The sequence below is a fragment of the Aethalodelphis obliquidens genome, unplaced genomic scaffold (genome assembly GCF_003676395.1).
Source record: "Aethalodelphis obliquidens isolate GAN/ISIS:26980383/991018 unplaced genomic scaffold, ASM367639v1 scaffold47, whole genome shotgun sequence".
NCBI classification, from domain to species: Eukaryota; Metazoa; Chordata; class Mammalia; order Artiodactyla; family Delphinidae; genus Aethalodelphis; species Aethalodelphis obliquidens.
In genome coordinates, this window is record NW_020837991.1 from 9,062,872 (window position 1) to 9,068,153 (window position 5,282).

At 40.9% G+C, this 5,282-nt stretch overlaps 1 pseudogene; it reads left to right on the forward strand.

The window, feature by feature from the left end:
• The first annotated feature begins 309 nt into the window (after positions 1–309).
• On the forward strand, positions 310–2,204 carry LOC113607235 (alpha-globin transcription factor CP2 pseudogene; annotated as a pseudogene).
• Positions 2,205–5,282: the final 3,078 nt, after the last annotated feature.

Consider the following 5,282-nt stretch of genomic DNA (forward strand, 5'->3'; position numbering starts at 1 on the left):
TTCTGGAAGTCAGGGCAGCCAAGAGCGAGGAGCATAGGGTGCGGGAGATTAGTTGTGCGTGCAGTGCGGGTGCGGCTTGGGGGCAGCTGGTGAGTATTGCGTGGGAGATCTTGGTTTGGAGTTTTCTACAGTCTTGCAGTCTTGCCCCCGTTGGGTAGACTCACACTACTCGCCTTTGTACTAGAAACGGTGTCTCCTGGGGCAAAAGGAAGCAGCCAGGGCTCTGAAGCTGCCTCTGACGGATGAGGTGACTGAATCCCGGCTGTGCAGGACTCTGATGCTAGATTATCCGGGATCGGCCACAACTGCGTGCTGGTGCCTGTAGCATGAGTGATGTCCTAGCATTGCCCATTTTTAAGCAAGAAGAGTCAAGTTTGCCTCCAGACAATGAGAATAAAATCCTCCCTTTTCAATATGTGCTTTGTGCTGCCACCTCTCCAGCAGTGAAACTCCATGATGAAACCCTGACATATCTCAATCAAGGCCAGTCTTATGAAATCCGAATACTAGACAACAGGAAACTTGGAGAACTACCAGAAATTAATGGCAAATTGGTGAAGAGTGTATTCCATGTTGTGTTCCATGACAGACGGCTACAATACACTGAACATCAGCAGCTGGAAGGCTGGAGATGGAACCCACCTGGAGATAGCATTCTTGATATCCCAATGTCTGTGGGTATAATCGATCCTAGGGCTAATCCAAACCAACTAAATACAGTGGAGTTCCTGTGGGACCCTGCAAGGAGGACATCTGTGTTTATTCAGGTGCATTGTATTAGCACAGAGTTCACTATGAGGAAACATGGTGGAGAGAAGGGAGTGCCATTTCGAGTACAAATTGATACCTTCAAGGAGAATAAGAATGGGGAATATACTGAGCGCTTACACTCAGCCAGCTGCCAGATCGAAGTCTTCAAGCCCAAAGGTGCAGACAGAAAACAAAAAACAGACAGGGAGAAAATGGAAAAACGAATGCCTCATGAGAAGGAGAAGTATCAACCTTCCTATGAGACAACTATACTCACAGAGTGTTCTCCATGGCCTGAGATCACGTATGTCAATAATTCCCCATCACCTGGCTTCTACAGTTCCCATAGCAGTCTTTCTCTTGGGGAAGGAAATGGTTCACCAAATCACCAGCCAGTGGCCCCTCCAGTCACAGGTAACCTCCTGCCAACAACCACACCTCAGGAGGTTCTGCAGTGGTTGCATCGAAACCGTTTTTCCACATTCACGAGGCTTTTTACAAACTTTTCAGGGGCAGATTTGTTGAAACTAACTAGAGATGATGTGATTCAAATCTGTGGCCCTGCAGATGGAATCAGACTTTTTAATGCATTAAAAGGCCTGATGTGAACCCAAGTCTAACCATTTATGTTTGTCAGGAACCCTTGCAGCTGGGGGAGCAGCAACAACAGCAGGAGAAGCATGAGGATGGAGACCCAAATACTTTCTTCGTTTACCATACCATCTACCTAGAAGAACTGACAGATGTTGAACTGACAGAAAAAAATTGCTCAGCTTTTCAGCGTTTCCCCTTGCCAGATCAGCCAGGTCCACAAGCAGGGGCCCACAGGAATCCGTGTGCTCATTAGTGATGAGATGATACAGAGCTTTCAGGAAGAAGCCTGTTTTATTCTGGACACAATGAAAGCAGAAACCAATGATAGCTATCATATCGTACTGAAGTAGGTGTGGGGCATTCCATCCTCAGTGGCTGCTGCTTCTTTCACCTATTGGGAACTCCCCTCTTGAAGGGGGTCTCAAATGGAGCTTTGAAGGGCTGCAGGAACCTGACCCATCTGACTGTGTGTGGGCGGGTCCAGGCCTTGGAGGCAGAATCCCAGGCATCTGTGTTGGCCCAAGCTTTTAGGGCACCCACAGATTACTGCCCAACATGCATTTCTGCAACTATTTCTTTTTTAAAATTTCTGGACCCTATTGTTGATGAATATCAATAGAAACTCCACATCATTTAAGGTGTGTGTAGGGCATAATGATGATGAGAATTGTGTGATGTTTAATGGAAAGATGTTAAATTTTGTGATATGGAGCCATGTATTTTTTTTCTAACATAAAAGCAAACATCTATATTCATAAGACTAGATCCTCAATCTTTTTTGCCTCTGAAAACCTCATCAAAGAGAAATACAGAGAAAGAAGAAAATTCTTCTTTTGATTCCCCTGTAATTCTATGACTAATAGTAACTTCAGCTAACATTTTTTGCACATTTAGTTGTGCCAGGCAGTGTGATAAATTCTTTAAATGGATTATCTTGTTTAAATCCTCTTAATAGCCCTATGTGAAGTGGGTAATAATGATCCCTAATTGAAGATGAGGAAATGAGACATAGAGTGGCCGAGGAGCTTGCTGAGTAACAGGCAGCTAGCTGCTAGTGACACTGAAATGCAAACCCAGGCAGTCTGGCTCTTATTAACTGCCATTCATGACTGCCACCCTTGCGGTCCTCTGTGCTTGCCATCATTTCTTACTGTGGCTCTTCTGGTGAATTGGATATAACACTAAGCGAGAATGGAGGAATTAACACCAAAAGGGACAAACCACACCTAAATAATGATGAACAAATCAAGACCTACAAAAAATGAAAACATAGACGCTTTCAAAGCATCATCAGTTATCAGATTCACAGAATTTGAGGTGGTGAAAACTAGGGATTATCTATAACTCCCCAAATTCACTGTTCTTGAATGACCTTCTCAAACTATTTATTAATGAGTTAGACTAACCTCTGCTTTCTCTTCCCCCTCTCTGCATCTTCTCTTGGTCTAGAAATTTGTTTTACTCATGTAGCGTTCATTTATATAAGCTTTACAAGAAATTCATTCCCATCCTGTTTGCATTCTTACCATATACTTTAGTTCTTCCTGATTGTGATTGTGTACTCTTGTGTGTGTGTATGTGTAAGACTATGGGTCTTTTTCACATGTAAATTTTATCCAGAAATCCCTCTACACGTTACGCTGAGGTGAAAAATGATAATGTTCAAAAGATTCTGTATTGGATTTGGACCTGTATGTGTGTGTATGTGTATTTTTAAAGCATTTGATAAAGTTTAAATGTTTTTATACAGAAATTTTCGTTCGTTAAAATCAACCTTCAAAAAAAAAAGCAGATAAAATTTTTTTTTAAATATGTGATTCCACAGCAGATGAATCTGTTTCAAATTCTGCTCCTCCTATTATTAATTGTGTGACCTGATGTAATTTTTTTAACTCCTCTGCAAGATACAGAACGCTCTGAAAAATATGACCCTTTTATAATAGATTTCAAAATATGGAAATAAATATACCCTGTTAGACCCTGTTGACTCTGTGATGAACATACCCTTTCTTTAAAAAAATGCCTCTTCTCTTAGAGCCAGGACCTCTCACAGCCACTGCCAGTCAGGCAGCAGTGGTGAGGTTTCTGTAAAGAACGTCCATTGGCACTTTCTGGTAAGGCCAGAAAAGGGCTGGCACAAAGCATCTTAGAGTCTATGAAATATTCTAAATTCGTCACTAAGTGTATATATATATTTATTCTAAAAAGAATCAAAGATACATTACCTCCAGGAGAGGAAAATGGGAAAGGAGGCTTTCACTTCCCATTCCCTTCCACCATGCACGGTTGACTTCTTCAACCTGTGAAATGCATTCAATCGTAAAGGAGCCATTTGGGGCTTATTTTCTCCTTTGTACTTCTGTGGCTCTAAAAAGGCTTAAGCAATCTTAATTTATTTTAAGTAGAAGAATAAGTGAAGTAAATAATGAAGTGAATTATCTTAATTTTTGATATTTCTGTCTCTCAGCTTCTTTGCATTTGAGAAATCGGGGAAAGTTTCTAAGGATCTGAAAAGAGACAAAAACTCATGACAGTGTAGTGCAAGGAGCACTGGTCCAGAGATGGGAGACAGGAATGGACAGCACCCCAAATCAGCAAAGCTGCAGAGAGATGATTACATTCATATACTGCTGGTGGCTACCAAATTTTGAACTACCCTTTTGGAAAACCATGTGTTAAAATGTAACAATTAAATATTCATGTCTTTGACCCATAGACTTCACTACAGGGTTTTCATTGTGAAGAAACTTTCTATAATACTTTAAAAATTCCGGGCATAAAAATATTCCCATAATTTCTTTTAATAACAAAAATAATTGGCAATACCTCAAATTTACATCAATAGGTTAATATTTAAGTAAGATATGATACATCCAGTGAATAGAAATGAATCTGTAATAACATTATTAAAAACTTTATTAAAAAATATTATAACCAGATTAAATTTTACAAAGCAAGATATAAAATTGCATATATAGTACAATTTGATCAAAGAAGCAACACTTTTTTATGCAGAACATTTAATGTTGCCAGGGCTTCCCTGGTGACGCAGTGGTTGAGAGTCCGCCTGTCGATGCGGGGGACACGGGTTCGTGCCCCAGTCCGGGAAGATCCCACATGCCGTGGAGCGGCTGGGCCCGTGAGCCATGGCCTCTGAGCCTGCGCGTCCCGAGCCTGTGCTCTGCAACGGGAGAGGCCACAATAGTGAGAGGCCTGCATACCACATAAAAAAAAAAAAAAGAAACAGCCAAATAAACTTAAACAGGGAAAATATATGGAATAAGACAAACACCCTAAATCTAGCATTCATCCATTTATTCATTCACTTATCCAACCACTGTGGATTATGCGCTTTCTTTGTGCTTCATGCTGTGTTTTGAACTGAGGTACAGTGGTGAGGAAAACACGAATGACCCTCGCCCTGAAGAGGCTTATGACCTAGTAACATACAGATCATCCATTTTCCTATGGAGTTAGCAGAACAAAGGCATCAAAGTAAAATCAAGAGATAATGGGAAAAAAATAAACTAACTCAAAACGCTAGAAGAAGAGTGGTGAAATAAAACTGAAAGAAAGAAAGAGGGGGAAATTACTAAACATAAAAACTAAAAAGAATTCATTTCAACCACCAAAAGAAGCATCAGTAAAAGAACTTGCTTTGCAAAAAGATCCATAACATAGACAAACATTTCACTATGGGAATCAACAAAAAAGAGAAAAACAAAAGTGTAAAACTTTAACAGTGGAGGACTTCCTTCCTGTCAGGAGCTTGTGTGTGGCTGCTCCTGCCCTCACAATGAGAAAAGGGCAGAACAAATTGAGAATCAACAGTTCCTCTCAGGTTCATCAAGAACTGAAATCATGGGCAAACTGCTGCTCCAAGACAGGTGCGTTCGGAGAGGCACAACTTAGTGGAACATAGACCTCCGTGGGAACAG